This window comes from Acomys minous (genome assembly GCF_964271855.1).
Source record: "Acomys minous genome assembly, chromosome: 12".
NCBI classification, from domain to species: domain Eukaryota; kingdom Metazoa; phylum Chordata; class Mammalia; order Rodentia; family Muridae; genus Acomys; species Acomys minous.
The window spans coordinates 48,655,150-48,673,261 of NC_140493.1; the positions used below are offsets into that span (position 1 = coordinate 48,655,150).

The window sequence follows — 18,112 nt, forward strand, 5'->3', positions numbered from 1 at the left end:
CCTATAGGGTAATAAAAATGTGCTGTCAACAGCGCCTTGCACTCTCTTCACCATCATTTGTCTCCTACTCTGCTGATGGTATATTTGCCTAGAAAGAAAAGGGAGCGCCTTCTTGCTCAAGGTTTAGCAGAAAGAATAAAGTTCAAAGAAGCACGGGTTCTGTTGTAAGCCAGACTGAGTCCATCCCACCACTCCCTGTGCCTGCAGTGTGACCTTGGGAAACTAAGCCTTGCTCCAGAGTGAATGCTGGCCTAGCTAGCATTCCTTGCTCCTCCTGCTGACTGCAAACTGCTTTAAGGGACTCTCCCTTCCCTCATGGAATGGTTATTTGTATATCTGTTAGTAACACTGTCAGTAAGTCCTCTGACCTTGGGACTCTCTTCCCTAGTTTCTGAAACCACACAGCTCACTGTCCTAACCCAGAGGTAGACACTTGACTACTGCCCAGTTCTGACCTGCAGTTGATGGTCTCCTCGAACCATGAAGCTTTCCGTTCTCACACCTACAGTGGCATCATGTTTCTGGGGAAGGACTCCAGTTCAGATGCCTGAGTATGAATACTGGCCCCACCCTCAAAGGAGTGCCCAGGAGAAACCTCAGGCCTCCCAGCAGGAGAATAAGGGTGCCAGTATCCACTGTATGGAGCAATTATAAGGCTTACTTCAATCAACACTTAGGAGCTGTGGTTTTGTTTTTTTCCCCAAAGATGTTTAACGTTTTATTATTCTTCTGTGAAATTTAACAGCTTGCAGGTATAATCATTATTTTTTCTTTATCCACCCCACTTTTCCATTTTAGCATGGTTTGGGTCAGTTAAGTAAAACCTGTCTCTGCTCTATTCAGATATCAGAGGAACATATGTCACCTGGACTTGGTGACCTATCCTCTGGTCTTTACACACTGGTCAGACTTGTGCCACAGGAAAGCAGAAGCTGAAGTCTGTCCTGGGAATTATTATTTTTTTAGTTTTACTTATTTTTAATTTATTCACTTTACATTCCGATTGTGACCCTCTCCTCTGTCTCATCTGGGACATATCCTCTTCTCCCTCCCCCACCTAGTCCTCAGGAAGGAGCCCTCCTCCCCTACCATCTTACCTCAGTCTATCAAGGTTCATCTGGACCGCCTGCATCCTCTTCCTCTGTGGCAAGGCTGCCCGGCCAGGGGGAAGTAATCAGTGGTGGGCAACAGAGTCCACATCAGCCTCTGCACCCCATATTATAGGACCCACGTGGAGACATGTAGGCTATAGACTCCATCTGAGCAGAGGATCTAGGTCCTCTCCATGCATGGTCCTTGGTGCATCAGTATCTGCAGTGACCCCTGGGCCCAGATTTGTTGGCTCTGTTGGTCTCTTTGTGGCGCTCCTGTCCCCTCTGTGCCCTTCTATCTGCTGAGAATTACTTTTTATAAATGCATTGTGGCCTGAAAATGTTCAGGGTGAAGCCAGCACTATCCTATCTCCAAAGGAAGCAATGTACCAGGCCAGAGCCCCAAAGACAGGATAAAGGCTAAGCCCACTCCTCCCTTCTCCTAGATGGCCACTTAGCCTGCAGCCTCCTATGATGTTCATTGATCTCAACATTTCCCGTGACTCTGGCCTTTTAAGATGCATTTGGCACAGTTACCGCCTCCTATGGATGTCACAGCATCCCACAGCCATACAATCCACTTCCTGCTAGAGCAGTGTTCCTCAGAAGAGAGACCTCTATCAGGCTCGGCGTCTTGAGGGAAGGGCTGCTCCAGAAACATGCTTGTCACTCAGCAAGTGTAAATGGAGGAAGGTGTCCTTTCTCCACTGTTGGGGGGCAGCAAAGAGAGCTGTGAGGCGTGCTTCAGAGATGCAGTGATCCCGTTTAGAAGTATCTGAGGCTTGTCTTCAAGAGTCTGCAGTGCTAACGTTTACACAGAATGAAAGAATTTAAATTATCCTACCACTCTTTGTGCTGAAATCCTTCACTTCATAGAGAGGGACCTAAAGCCCAAAACACTATATTCATTTAGCTGCTAGGATGACAAAAAGTCTGAATACATATAACTGAGCAATGTTGAAGAAGCTGGAAATACTTAGGCTTCTTTTCCTAGAGATCGGGGCATTCAGTGTGAAAAATAAGCACCAAGTTTTAAATGTCTGAAGGGTTACTGTATGCAAAAGAGTTTTCTAAGAGATTAGAAGTGTCCAGAATGACATCTTTCTCCCAGAGGCTTGAATGCTGTCTCAAGGCGTCCAATCACAAACAGACAGCAAGTGGAGAGAAAGGAAGCGTAAACATGAAGGCAGAGGAAATGACTCAAACAATACACACTGAAATGGCAAGTGTTGAAAGGACAGGAGGAACAGGAAGTGGCCCTGACGCCTGCTGGGACCGGGACAGTAGTGCCAGCACGGAGCACAGCAGTTACAGTAAGGTTAGCTTTCCTCTTCCTTGTGTTCTAGCAATTCTATCCCTAGGAGCAGCCACATATTTCATATGTGTGCTTTGGCCAAGGACATACGTGAGCTGGTCTTGCTATTCTGAGCAGCCCAAAGGAAAGCCAGACTGCCCAATAGAAGAATGAATAGACAAGGGCAAATATATTCACACAGTGGAACACTACTCAGAACTCAAGCTTTTCTCTGTGAGGACTGCATAGCATTTCCAGCCTCACACACCATATGTCTGTATTTCAGCTGCTCAGTTCTGTCAGTGTAGGGCACGCACAGCTGCAGACAGACATAGACAGAAATATATGCGCAGAGCTATTTCAGAAGAACTTTACAAAGGAGACGGCACACATAGTGTATTCCTTTTTGCAAAAGTTCATTAAGGTACAGCATTTTATGTGTGCATGAAAAGATGTACAGCTGTTTAAGGCAGATCTTTAAGGCTGAGCATGCAGTATACACCTACAGACACAGCCTTTAGAAAGCTTAGGTAGGAAGACCATCATTTTGAGGCCAGTTCTAGGCTACTCTATTCCATAGTCCACAGTCTAGGCTATAGGGCAAGCCCTGTTTCAAGAAAATAACATAAGCCGAAATATTTAATAACAAGTTTTAAAATAAATAAGGACAGACAACTGCGTGTGAATTCATTGCACTTTAGTGCCTAGTCTCAAATATCACACTGGAACTGAGCCTCTATCTTCTAGTAATAAAATTCATAACTAGTGAGTAGGTTCTGTGTTCACAGCAACACCCCTCCTCATAAAAACTAAGAGAAGGCATCATGATACACATTTTTATAAATGAGAAATGGAGGCCAAGAAGTCGTGGACTTGACCAGGATCACTATTCAGAAGAAATAATGCTACCACTTAGGCCCAGATCAGTCTAATTCTAACCCAGTTATTAAGCTGCTTCCACGGGCTTTAAATGCTAACATGGAATCTTATATCAACAGTACAAAAATAAACCATAAGCCCCACCCCCAAGAAACACTATCCATCTATCACTGGGTTCTTCGGCTAGCAGCCAGGGCTGTTAAATCTTACTAGGTTGTGACTGCTGCCGAGTCAAGCACTGGCCCAGCTAGGACTCAGGCTACTCACTGCCTTTTCTCCTTGAAGCAAGCATGGGAACGGGCTGGAGAGAGAGGAGCAGTACAGGATCTTGAGGAATACTATTCCCACAGTTGGTCAAAGCAGAAGTGTAAGTATGCTGAGGGCATAAGTGTAAGTATGTCAGAAGGGCCCCCAAACACATCCTTGTGGTAGTCGCTCGCTATTCAACTGTATCCCTATCTCTTAGACTCACTCCATCACTTCCCTTCCTTGCTCTTAACACACCCATCTTCTTACAAGATAAAGGTATATATCCTCATGGAATTCAGGGAACCGCATAAGTTAAAGGTCTGTCTTGTTGGGTTTGGAGACTGTTGTGTGACAACACTTTTCCTGGGAAGACACCACAGATAAAGAATGCATGACAGACCAAGGTATAGATAACAACTTGATGAACCAACAAGTTTTATTGGGAATTACTTGCAAGAGCAGAAATGACTCAGACAGCTGCATCATCAAAGCCCACCCCAGCATGTGAGACAGCTTACAAAAGCTGGAAACCTAGAGCACACCTCACAGTCTTCAAGCAGCTCAGCAAGCTGGAAAATGTCCTTTCTACATGACTCTGGTCTTCAACCTCTTTGAGGCAGCTTGGCTGGTCTCTGGCTGTTCTGGTCTCAGACTCTTTGTTGCAGCTAAGCTTGTGTGAGAGTGACTTTCAGCATCTTGACTTGTTCACTCTGGGAGGGAGGGGCCTAGTGAACTGGTCAATTTTGAGTTCTTTTGAGCTATTTTGAGTTGTTTTGAGTAAGACTCTTCCCTGCAGGATGGGCTGTTTCAATAATGAAGAAAACTGTAACACAAGAGAAAATTTCAATGAGTTATCATTGCTTAAAATCAAGAAGATTTACATTAACACATGCATATTACTAAGTGAAAAAGCTAGACTTTTTTTTAAAGGCCATATGCTATATAGTTCAAACTAAACCAATTTTCTTAATTCTATGGTGGCACAAAGTGATAGGCGTTCAGTAGACCTCTATTTCTAATTCTGACCTTTTCCTAGACTAGTAATATATGGTCAACACTTCTGATACTTAGGGGTGGCAGCAAGCCACACATCTCAGTTAGTTGTATGCTCCTGAGAGTAAACAATCTACACTAATGCTAGGGAGATGGCTCTGTTGGTTACATCCTTGATATATTAACATGAAGATGTGATTTCCAATGTTCAAAACTCATGGTAAAAGCTGGACACATTTGTAACCCCCAACATTAGGAAGGAAGAGACAGGAGGACCCCTAGAACATAACCAGCTAAATTGGTAAGCTCTACTTTAGTGAGAGACCCTATCTCAGAAGATAAGATGGAGAATTATTGAGGCAGACAGTAAATGTGGACCTCTAACTTCTGTATGTGCAACTATATACACAATCACATACATACATACACCTACACAAACCACCACCACCAACGACATCACACACACACACACACACACACGCATGCATGCACACACGCACACATGCATGCATGCACGCACGCGCAGAATGGAGATGGGGGAAGTACCAATGCTAAGCTAGGGGATCTGGAAGCTTGAATGTATTAAATAAATTTTCTATTTGCAATACTTTTAATTTGTGATAAACTTGTTGCTTCATAAGTTAAGGAGTACCTGCCGATATCACTATAGACAGGCAAAGATATTCAACAGGCAAGATATCAAGGCAGTCAAGTATTTGTAGCTGATCGAGGCTACAGACAGATTGGGTAGAGCTCAGTGCAGTGAAACCTTCTGTATGATATTGAAAGGGTACATGTTCTCTCACATTTTTGAAAAATCTAAAATGCAACCCAAAGAGTAAAACCAAATGTGAACTGCAGACGTCTACTAGTACCACACTACATTTTCAGTAATGGGAAATTCTAGGGCAGACAAGTAATATATAAGAGCATCCTTATTTATTTATTTATTTATTTATTTATTTATTTATTTATTTGGTTTTTTGAGATAGGGTTTCTCTGTGTAGCCTTAGCTATCCTGGGCTCACTTTGTAGAACAGGCTGGTCTCAAACTCAGAGTGATCTGCCTGCTTTTGCCTACCGAGTGCTGGGATTAAAGGCATGTGTCACTACTCCCGGCTAATTTTTATGCAATCCTAGACAGTTCTTTAGTCATATATATGCATGTGTGTGTATATGTATGTAATTTGAATTCACCAACAAACCACCACTGCCCCCTTGATTTCTGGTTTGATTGGAAAAGTGTAACTATGGATTTGGGTTCATGCTCCTAGACTCTGGGATCCAACAGACTCACCTTAACCCTCTGAAAGTATTGCTTCTCCTATGGGGCTCCCTCCAGTAGAGCAAGCCAATTTTGCCATAGACCTAATGAGCCAGTGTTACCCTCTAGTGGCTACATCTAGCCTTTGGAGCTTGGAACCCCAAGGGTTAAGTATGCAGTTCAGTGTGGTAGTCTTCATGGGATCTTGCAAATCTCAGTGCTCCTTAGAGATCATCCTGCCCTTGGAGTGTCATCTGGGGCTGAACATGGGCAATGCTTTGGGCCCCTGCAGATCACATCTGGACTTCCTGGATATGACTTACTTCAATAAGGTGGCCTATGCAGGACATATATATACAAATCAGTCTAATGCTTTCCTCTAACAGAGATGGAAACCAAGTCTCAGAAAGCAGCTAGCGGAGGTTGCTGTGAAACCGAGCTTGCTCTGTTTGCTAATTATCCTTCTGACGTTCCACCAAGTGCCCTGATTTTTCTTCTGTCTCTAGTCCTTAGTCAATTACCAGAAGACTCCCTTTTCAGATGTAATGACAGTGTGAAAGAGGTCCCTGTTATGGAACACCCTTTGCATCTGCCCAGGGCTTCCCAGGTTGCTGGACAAACTGTCCATCTGCTCTACTTCTCCATGAGGCCATCAACTCTCAGTCAAGGCCACAACTTTTAATTGAAAGGACTGCAAGTGTGAGGCATTACTAACTTTAGCTCTGGGATTAGACAAAGGGGGCCTGTGTAAAATTTCACATTCAGAGTGTTCACCCCGTTGATGTGGGAGGGTCTTCCTGTTCTGAAATGCCATTGAGAGCTCAGACCACAGAGCTGCGTTGAGAGCCTGGCCTGCAGTACAGAAGTGTCACCCACTCTTAAGTTCTCCAGCTACGTCTGCTCCAGCTCTCCAGCGGCTATCTCTCCTCTTCCACAGCGGCTGTCTCTCTTCTTCCACAGCGGCTATCTCTCCTCTTCCACAGCGGCTATCTCTTCTTCCACAGCGGCTGTCTCTCCTCTTCCACAGCGGCTGTCTCCTCTTCCACAGCGGCTGTCTCCTCTTCCACAGCGGCTATCTCCTCTTCCACAGCGGCTGTCTCCTCTTCCACAGCGGCTGTCTCCTCTTCCGCAGCGGCAATCTCCTCTTCCACAGCGGCTATCTCTTCTTCCACAATGGCTGTCTCTTCTTCCACAGTGCCTAATCTCTTTTTCCAGTTTCTCCTGCTGGATCACGTTCATTTCCTATATCAAGCTTCAGGTGGCTTCTAAACTCTGATCAGTCTTCATTTTCAAGAAAGACGTTTTCATGAATCTTGATGCTCCCTAGAGTGTTTTCTCTCATCTCAGGCCCTTACTTTTAAATTTATGTTAATTTTTTACTTTTTGGGAATGCCATGTATGAGTACTAAGTTTGCATCATTTCTTCTCTCCCTCTCCTCCCTCCAACTCCTTTCTTGTCCCCTACATAAGAGGACTCATGTATGTACGTACGTACGCACGTATGTACATATGTATGTATGTATGTATTTGGAGCTTACTAAATGGGATTGAATAACGTATCAGGGAACTCACCCCTAGAGAAGACTGGTTCCCCCTCTCTTCTCAACAGCCATTAATTGCCTATAATTCATTTAGGAGTCAGACTTCATGAGACTTCTCCAACCCACATTGGCATGTCAACCAATGTCACTTTTCATGTCTGCTTTAGGTAATTGTATTATTGAGGTTTCATGGGGAGACACTCTTTTTAAAAAAAAATTCACTTTTATTGATTATTTGTGAATTTCACATCTTGCACCACAATCCCACTCATCTCCCCATTCCTCCATATCTTCCCTTGAAATTTCCACACCAAGAGAAAACAAGAAATAAAAATAATTTTAAAAATGCTCTAACCATGGACACTCTGGTGTGTCTTGGTGTATACCCTTTTGCTCACAAACAGCTTTCCTTGCAAATGTTCATTGCCATGAGCCACTGGTCTGGTCTGAGGCCTCTGGCTTCCACTACACTGAGATTTCTCTTGGATATCCTGTTGCTGCCCGGTGTCATGAAGATCCTGCAGCTTTAGTCTCTATAACCATCCCCTTCATGTGCTCCAGCAGCTCATAGATGGTTTAGATGTTAGGGTGGCCCAACTCAAAGCCCTGGATCTGGGCCTGGGTGGTAGCTGAGCTGATCAGCCAATTTTCCCACACCCACACCCACACCACCAGCCTGAACTCTCCAGCACTGCCTGGGCAAGCTCATCTAACGCTGCAGCCAGCAAGGGGCAGGGCCAGCTCTAATGTGCTGCCCCGGCAAGGGGCTGAATGCTGCAGGAAGCACAGGGCAGGGTCAAGTCTCCTACTCTCATGACCTCAGGCCCAGTCCTCCTGCCTGTGTTGAGGGGTGAGAGACAAGGGTATGTGTGGGTATTCTCTGCCTAGGAGACATTCTTACAGCACACGTCCAGGTCCTCTGACTCTTCCAGTCTCTCTGGCCTGTCTTCTGCCATATTCCCTGAGCCTTAGGTGTAAGGGGTTGCAGATGGATCAGTTTGGGGGTTGGGCACACCAAAACCCATTCTCTGTATTTTGACCAAGTATAGCTTTCTGTAATGGTTTTTATCTGCTGGAAAAAAAAAACTTCTTTGATGGGGGGGTAAGAGCTATACTTCTCTGTAGGTATAAGGATATATATATGCAGTTTGGGATTATGCTGGTTTAGGGAAGTGGCAGTAGTTGGTTCTCCTCTAAGCTGAACTATGTCACAAAGCCCTCAGCATCCCACAAAGGTTTATAATCAATCATATCCAAAAGCTGCAGGGAGCTGGCCTTCATCTTGGTAGGAAAAAAAAAAACTGCTAAGACAGGCAGGCATGGTGCCAGGCCACACAGGAGGGAGCAGCAAAAGCTATCCCAGAATTAGGTTGACAGTTCAAAGGAGCTAGAACTTGACCCCAGGCTTGCAAATCAACTACCTCCTTCATGGGAGGGGCATGTTCCCCATGGAGGGCACAGCATGGCACAGGCAGAGTATGACAGAGCACTGTGTGTTCAGGGGAAGACCGCTGGCTTAAGGGTGCTGGCATGCAGCTATGCCCTAGACAGAAAGACATTTTCTAACCGAGAAAGAACAAGCTCACACAGCTGCTCAGTGGAAGGCATTGGGAAGGGGGGAGGGCAGCCTAGTAACCCAATCCTCTTATCAGATCAGCCAGGGCTCTGTGCCACCTCCAGTTCTCTGCTCTGTCCTCCAGTCAGCAGCAATTCAGCAGCCAGGTTGTGTAAAACACACCTACCATTTGTCCTGTGCTCAGTTCACAGTGGCAGAAGTGAGATCACATGGGTGCAAGTGTCTGCTTGTCACCTGCTCCTACTGATGTGTGATCAGGATGGGCTGTCTAACTTTTGAGCCTTATATACAATACCATGTGGCTTGGGCTCTTAGGATCATTCTGAGTTAGTGGCAGGATTGCAAAGATTTTAGAGCAGGCTTTGGGAGTTTTGTTTATTTCTGTTTTATTTTTAACCAAGGACCATGGCTGGAGGAATACAAATACAAAATCTTGCTGCTGTAGGTGTCTTCTGAGGAAAAGGCTCCCAAGCTTTTCCCTGAGCCCTAAAGCGCATGTAACCTTTTAAATTAGAGCAATTGCCAATCAACTCTCTCCCACAAAGAGTCACAGCGTCTTTTGCCAGAGAGCACCATGCAGTGGGCAGCAGCTGTGTCAAACTGTGCCAGCAGAACAAGACTCACTTAAAAACAAGCAAAGCAAACAAACAAACAAAAAACTAAAAAACTACCGAGAGTTACAACTTAAGATGGAGCAAAGCTTTAATCCTTGACAGAACTTGACAGATATTATGAGAGATTTGACTGGATTTTTCAAGCATCCACACCTCCCGTGTGTGTGTGTGTGTGTGTGTGTGTGTGTGTGTGTGTTCTGATTTTATTGGCCTTTTTATTTGCCAGTGGGTTTCCTTTAATCCTGGAAATGAAATACTGAGAAACTAGGGCAACGTGAGGAGTTGCTATAAAGAGAAATCAATAAATCACTCACAGTGTCTCTGGTGGAGATTAGATGCCTATTGTGTCATTTCTATCAAAGTAAAGCTAACCCGGGCCTGGAGAGATAGCTCAGTGGCTAAGAGTACTGCCTGTTCTTCAAAAGGACCCAGGATCAATTCCCAGCACCCATATGGAGGCTCACAACTGTCTGTAACTCCAAGATCTGACACTCTCATACCAATGCACATAAATTCAAATTAAATTTTAAAAAATTTTTAAAAACTAAATTAAAGCTTACCTTAGAATCTCAAGAACATGTTTTCCCCCTACGAAATCCATGGCTATTCCAAATAAATCATAGGTCAGGATAGTTAAAAGTAAAACTAAAAATGCCTAGCATCGTTGAATAGGCATTTAAGTTCCTCGCTGATAAACACATGCTATGACCATTTCAGGAGGTCATTCTAAAGAGGCTATGAGGCAAGATAAGGACGCAGCCCCCTCATCTTAGAAAGGTAATAGAATCTGGGGCAACCTTATCACAAGGCTGCGGAGAAGAGACTGAGGTGAGCAGATCCCAAATGCTGAAATCGATGTCTATGCAAAGGGTTGTCATGCAATTGAAATGTTGGGGAGAAGACAGTCTTACAGTCTCAAGAGCTCCCCCAAACATTCACAGAGGAATGCTACTCTATCCCATCCCGTACAGGGCTCCTGCTAGTCCTCATATCTGCTCTGTTTCAAGAAAACAAGTAGCCAGGTCTCACCTGAAAAGAACAGCCCCCCCCCCTCTCTTTGGTTTTTTTCAAGACAGGGTTTCTTTGTGTTGCCTTGGCTGTCCTGGACTCACTTTGTAGACCAGGCTGGCCTCAAACTCACAGCGATCCGCCTGCCTCTGCCTCCCAAGTGCTGACATTAAAAGGTGTGCACCACCACACTGCACGCACAGCAGGAACAGCTCTCTTAACATATGCAATGAGTATATGGTGTCCATTCATATTATGCTTGTACATGGAAGATCTTCCAGAAGCACTGTGGGTTGAAGGCTGGTATAGTTTTCAGAAGTGAGGCTTAGGGTAGATTGTTTGATTATAAAGATTTTGACATAATTAACAGATTAATCGTTTGATGGAGATATAATTTGGGGACATTGTGAGGTGGTATAGACTAAGTGGGGAGGAAGGGGGGCTAGTACAGGAGTGTTGAAGGATCCCCAGTCCCTTCTCTCTGCCTCTGTGCTTCCTTTACTTCAGATCCACAGGTATGGAGCCAGCTAGTCTTAGACTAAGAGATGAACCCAAATCAAATCTCCCTTCCCTTGTTTTCTCAGGGATTTTGTCACAGTAAGAAAAAACTGAGAAATAGGACACACAAATCCTTGAAGAATATTCTCCAGCTACAGCAAACTGGAGAAAATAAGGAAGCACAGGGTCTGGTGGGATTGTAGATGGAGGCAAACTAGCAGAGGCTCCACCTCCAGACTCCCAGTTCATCCTACTGCACACAACATATGTCCTTGCCTGCTTTTTGCTCTGTCAATGGAGCCAACTCTGCCTTGAAAGCTGGGAAAGAAGTGGTGTGTACATCCTCCTAAACAGCTGTCAACCACGGGTGACAGGAATACATCAACTGCTAGATTCTCCACGCTTTGGATGGGGGAACTGTGTGGTGAGTGTCCATCTTATTTCTCAGAATTCTCCTTGCATGCCTTCCACTTGTCCACATGATTAGGGGCTCAGTCACACTCCCTTACTGAGGTCCGCTCATCGCTCTTTCTCTCGGCTAGTCCATCACTAGTCCTTCCTGAGATGATTTCCTAATGACCTCAGGGCTTAAGTCCTTTTCTTGTCTTGTAGGAGCACACTGTACAGTCACAGGTTCCTAATCCCTCCTGGGAGAATGGATGAGAAAGAATCTCTGGGGGAGAAGACCACATGGATGAAGCTCATGGGAGCCCGAAGTTCTACAGGCCTGAAGGATCTTAGGCTGACCACAGGGTAAGAAGCAACAGGAGCATCACCACTGAAAGGAGGATGGCATTGTGACTCATAGCATGGCCCTGGACCCAGGACAGGTCCCTCAAGGTTAACAGAGGATGTTAGTATCAATCTACAACATGTTAGAAATTAAACACAAACAACACTGTAGTAAAGATGCTTAGAAGTACTACTGGTGAACTCCTGGTTCTTAACTGCCTGCTTTCTGCTTTTACCCAAAAGATGAATAAACTTTGCATTGTCTCCAGCCTTTTCCAGGATAAGTCAGTTTGGCCAAAGTACCGGGGACCCTCATGTAGAATCCAACTTCAGGTCTACAGAGTGATAATGTTTTGGCCTCTGGAACAATCCTTTGTCTCAGCTATCTATCTAAGGACTCGAGGCTCAAATACTTGCCATTTGTCTGGAAGCCACATCAGAAACAATTCATTACCTTCAGTATAGTTAACAGCAAGCTCAGAGAAACAAATTAGTTAAATGTTGTCCTGGAACAAATAGCATCAGGTGGAAGTCTAGGTTACTTCATCTACCAGATCTGGCTTGTTAACACAATTCTGAAAATACTCCTAAGAGTAAACTGTAAAGCCATTGAAATTGATATATATCACCTTTCTTCCCTTCTTCCTCCTGACTCTATGAAAACTAGCTTAGTCCTGATCTTACAAATGATCAGGAGATCAGTAAGTTTTTCTTTCAAATGATTAAAAGAAAAATATAGGAGTTGGGATGTAACTTAATTTATTGGGTGCTTACCCAGCGTGCACAAATCCCTGGGCTCCATCCTTAGCACTACATAAGCAGGGTGTGGTGGCATATGTCTCTAACCCCAGCCATCAAGAGCTGGAAGCAGGAGGTTCTTAAGTTCAAGGCCATCCTTGGGTACATAGCAAGTTTGAGGCCAACCTTGGCTGTATGATAATCTATTCAGTGGGTGAGTGGATGGGAGAAGGAGGGGGAGGGGGAGGGGGAGGGAGAGGGAAAGAGAGAGAGAGAGAGAGAGAGAGAGAGAGAGAGAGAGAGAGAGAGATTGGTGTAGGGTTGGAACCTAGCTCTCCATCACTATTGATTCCTTTTGATCTTTCATCCAAATTCAAAATGCTCAAGTTCTTATCTCTGAAGCACAGCCCTTGCTCATTCTCTTCTTCTTGCTGCTTCCCTTCCTGTATAGACCAAGTTTTTATTCACCAAGCACTTACACCAAGTGATTTACTCCATCAAATCACATTTCTCTAGTTTCTATGTCCACACTTTGGCCAAGGTCCCATGGCACCTGCTGGTCATGGAGTCACATGACCTCCTCTGAAATCTGTGGTACCTGGCTCTCATTATACCAGTGTCTGCTTTTCTTTCTATACCATGTGCTGCTCCATCTCCATTTCCTCTGATTCTCTCCTGGACGATTCCTAAATGTATGTTTCCCAGGACATTCCCCTGCCCTGCCCCATATCCCAGTTCTCCCTGCACATAGTCTTGAGAGTGGAAACATGACCATAGATTTACTTACCATCTTTATTAGTTGGAGCTTTCTAAAATAGATTTGCTGACATGACCAAAGGTCCCACAATGGGCAACTAACTGTAGGCTACAAGCTGAAAGATCAGGAGATGTTCAACCTAACAAGCTAGACACCTCAGAGTAAAAAGCTGAAGGTCTGAAGGTGGGGGCCTGCTGATGCAAGTTCACGTGTAAAGCTAAAGACTCTGGAAATAATGTCCGTGGGTTATAGCAGTAGCAAACATGCAGCAGCTCTAGAAAGATTGGTGCCCATATGCCTGAGATATTCCCTCTCATTCTTCTTTACTATACTACATCAGCCCCAGCTCCTAGGCTACTAGGTGGTACATCCATGTTCAGCCCAGGCCTTCACCACTATTTACTGTTCTTCATAAAAAATCCTTCTGGAAGCATTGTTAACAGACACAGCCAAATGCATACTATGCTGATTTTCTAGGTATCCCTTAATCCAGTCAAATTGAAAACAACCACAAAATTGTCCGATATCAGTGCATTATACTGTTATATCCAGTTCAGCCTCTCTTCCTAGCTCTGGATAATAAGGTGGTTATCCCACTAGCAGCTCCAAAATGAAGGGCCCAAATCATAACTCAGTATCTTCTCCAGCCTTGCTTTTTACACTCTGTCCCTAATGCCAGTGGACAGCAGCACAATTTAGCAGTTACTCAAGAAATTGATAATAGTATATTTTATCTTTCTCTGCTTCATTAACCCCCTCTCTCACCCTGTCATGTGACATAAGCAAATAAGACTTCTGGGCAAAGGAATTTCATCAGGTGATAAGAAACTAAAGTTCTGCCCCCAACCTTTGATGCCTCATGGATTCAGGGTCCCATTGAATGGAGTCCCCTAATGGTGACCTGTTGGAACATTATCCAATAATGGAGTTGTGTGAGATTTCTGAGTACTTGAAAGAAAACTCCAAGAACCCAAGACAAGAGTCTTATGACCTCAGTTTCTTCAAAAAACACAGAATTGTTCTTGGAGCATGCTTTTGTGCCCCTATCAGGTGTAGTGGATAGGATTGAGTATACTTCAATTATTCATTACAACTGGCTATTATTATTTGTTTATATGCCTCTATGGAAAAACCGGTTTCTGCCACACATAATTGGTCTGCCATGTGCAGCTTTCCCACCATGTGAGGCTTGCCCTTGTGATTGTACACTTTATTCATGTGACTATTTTAATTCCTCAGAGGATAAACTGACCAGTGCTCTGAAAAAGTTGGCTATGGCGTGAGATTTTAGTCTGCCTCATTTATCAGCTCCATTCTCCCAGGTCCCACCACCTCTGCAGTGATAAACAGTTACCAGCAGCAATTTTACTTTATTTGATCACAAAAAATCTTACGAGGTTGCAGATGCACTTCAGTCGGTAGACTGTAGGCCTAGTGTGCAGGATATCATGGATACGGCCCTCAGCATTACATGAAATTGGCATGATAAAATAAACCTTTTATTTCAGCATTTGGAAGGTGGAGTCAAGAGGATCAGAAATTCAAGTTCTCATTAGCTGTGTATTGAATCTGAGGGTTACATAAAACTGTATCTAAAGGAAACACAGCACGAACACAGTAACTAAAAGGCCTGTGGGATGCATATATTATTATTATTTTCCTACTTTACACACAAGGAAGTGGAAACTCAGAAAGGTTACATATCTCAAGCTTCCCCAAATCACAGAGCTATGTAGTGCTGGGAAGTAGGCTGGCTGCAGGACTAGCTGCCTCCAAGACCTTTGGGGGATTCCGTTGACGAGGTCCTATCATTTCCTCATCTCAGCCCCCTTTGCATACACTCTTCTTTCTCTCTGAGTCTCTTTTGCCTGCTATTTTACAAGGAAGACTATTCCAGATTTCTTGATTTTGATAGAATTCTGTTGTAACTTGAAATACACCACTATGAATTTCATCTTCATTCTGATTCTTTAGAAAATTCAGAAGATCTGCCAGCCAATGAAAAGAACCTTCTTCTGGTATCCATCCACGTATATAACAGCTCTCTCATTCTAAGACGGGGTCTCTTTTCTTCTTTTTTAAAAATGTATGTGTTTATTGAGAATCAGTTTATTCTATAGCTAGATATGAATGACTATAGCCCAGCCCAGGAAGGCTATCACAACTCCATAGTCCAGTGTGGTACAGCTTTGTGAAATTGTGACAGTAGCAGAACTTAGAAAGTCCCAAGTCAAGACACCTTAAAAGTATATTGGAAAGTCAGGGAGGCAGTGTAGAGTCAATCAGTGACGTCTCAGATAGTACCTAAGGATATTCTTAGCCTTTGGGTTGGAAGTTAGACATCTGTTTGCACACTCCAAAAGAATGTATCTAATAAGCAAACAGATGTTAGATCACCTTAAACAGCTATTTATTTATGAGGTCAAAATAACCCAAGATAATTTGGTCCTGGATTTGCAACATTACAGCTCTTCAAAACCAACAGAAGTTCAAATTAGTCATTCAGACTTGTAGAATGTTTTTTTGTTTAAATAATATATTTTAACTGACTGAGAATTTAATGAAATGTATTTTGATCATATTCATACTGACTTTTCTCCATAACATCTCTGCCACCCATTTTCACCGTCACTTATCTATCACCTTTCAACTTACTGTCCTCTTTATAGATTTTTTTCCTTAAAAAAAAAAAAAAAAACAGCTCACTGAGTTTAATTTGTCCTGCCCATATAGTCATGAGTGTGGGGGCAATCCACTGGACCAACTAGCAGCCACATTCTTAAAGAAAACTGACTTTCCCTCACCCCAGATACATCACTTGCCAATGGTCCTCAGGTAGTAGAAGCGCTCACAAGCCCCGCTGCTTCCATGCTAGAATGTGTACTGGCTTTATGTTATGCAGGTCATGTGCAGGTAGCCACAGCTGCTGTGAATCTGTGCGGACAGTGGTCCTGCCATGTCCAGAAGACACAGCTCTGTCCTCCATATCCACCATCTCTTAAAATCTTTCTAGCCCTTCTTAGCTGACAGTCCCAGATAGTTATGGGTGGGGCAAGGTGATATAGATATTTGTGGCTGAGCACTCCAAAGACATGTGTTCTCTGCACTTTGGTCAGTTGTGTTAACTATCACTCATTGCATAACAAAACCTCTCAGATGAGATCTAAGAGTTGTTCTCATCTGTGGGTATAGAGACACAAATTTAGAGGGCAGTTTGATGCTACGTCCATTTAGCAGGATAGTTGGAGTAGGTTCGCCTCAGGAAACCATTAACTCTCTAGTTGAGTTCTTGACCAAGCTTCCAGTACTGGGCATGTGTTTCCTCCTGTGAACCGGAAAGTGTTCATTCCCCCATGACACCCGTGCCACCATTGGACTAATGGGTGTATTTTACCACTGTGGTTAGTACTGTAGTTCACAGAGTTTACAGGTGGATAAGGCTATTGCTGACTTTCCCACCCAGCAGCTTGTATAGATCTTTCCAGTACTATGAAAAGTAGCCTGCTGAAAGTAAGCTTCCTGCTCAGAACCAACTGGGTTTCTCCTTGTCCTCTGATCAAAGTGTGTGGTATCTTTAGCAACAGATCTTACAGTTCTGAAAAAAAAAAAGCTGTGACGACAGCCCACACTATTTGCAGAAACACCCCTGCCTGTGACCTGTCTTTAACTCTTTTATAATGAGATACCCCAAGTTGAAGAGGGGTCTTCCATCTTTATTAGGTGCAGAACATTGCAAAACCAACACTTACTTGATATATTAGGATTGTGGTAGGCACCCTAAAAATTGTATTAGCTTTTAAAGAGCCACATCACTCGAGTGTGCCATATTCCTGTTGGACTTAGCTAAATTGCAGGTCATTTATAACTACAGTAGTGCCAGGGTGAGCGTTACAAAGTTGTTTAACTTCTTTTAGTTTATTGCTTTCCATTTTGTTTCATCCATATTTTAAAACACGTTTAAGTCCTTGTAAGTCAGAGTCTGGGATACACTATACCACTGTTTGTCCACCGTTCCCTCTCTCTATCCACACAAGGCTTATAATGGACAAGGTAAGGGTTAGAGACTTTGAAGTTGGTTTACCAAGTTCAATAACCTGACAGTTTTCAAAAATCATCAATCTCTTAATTGCACCAGTATTTGGATTTTTATAAAAAGTAGATATGATACCTTTAGTATTTCCTGTGTTTACTCAACTGAACAATTCTCTTAAAATGGAAATGAGATTAATAATAATCTCCTAATGACCTCCACCATCTGCTATAGCCTAATGTATTGATAGGGATTGAAGCATGTATATTTTATGTTACTATAATAAATCCTCAGACTATATACTTTATAAAGAAAAGAGGGTTATTAGCTCAAGTCCTAGAGCATTTCAGACAGAGAAAGAAAGAGCTGTAAAGCTCTTGTAAGAGCTTGTAAGAACCTCATGAGCAGGGAGTGAAGAGTGGAAGAAGGGGGTGAGGGATCGACACACACACACACACACACACATACACACAGAGAAGGTGTGAATAATAATGGCCCCAGTAGACTCACATTTGAATGTTTAGAGAGTCGCTTTAGGAGGTATGGCCCTTTTGGAATAGGTGTGGCCATGTTGAAGGAAATGTGTCACTGGGTTTGGGGTTTCAAATGCCCAGGTCAGGCCCAGTGGCTCTCTCTCTTCCTGCAGCCTGCAGATAAGGTTGTAGAACTCTCAGCTCTTTTTTTTTTAATGCAAATTTTTTAATTTTAACTAATCCAGTCCTCTTTTTTTTTCCTTTTGAACATACAAAGTTGTAATCTAAAGAAAAAAAAAAAAACCACAGCAGGAAACAATAAAGCCTGCTGCTATGCTCACTTCAGTGCTTCAGAGTTTTTTGTTGTTATTGTTG

At 43.5% G+C, this 18,112-nt stretch overlaps 1 long non-coding RNA gene across 3 annotated transcripts in view; it reads left to right on the forward strand.

The window, feature by feature from the left end:
• LOC311579643 overlaps positions 1-18,112 on the forward strand; it is a 91,917-nt gene that overhangs the window by 16,679 nt on the left and 57,126 nt on the right. Inside the window, exons 2-4 of one of the 3 annotated variants that reach the window (XR_014773205.1) lie at positions 10,219-10,329; positions 11,094-11,431; positions 11,620-12,425. This is a non-coding gene — a long non-coding RNA (uncharacterized lncRNA). Of the gene's footprint in view, positions 1-10,218; positions 10,330-11,093; positions 11,432-11,619; positions 12,426-18,112 lie in introns of those variants that run through there. The other 2 variants (XR_014773206.1, XR_014773207.1) reach the window with 2 other exon arrangements.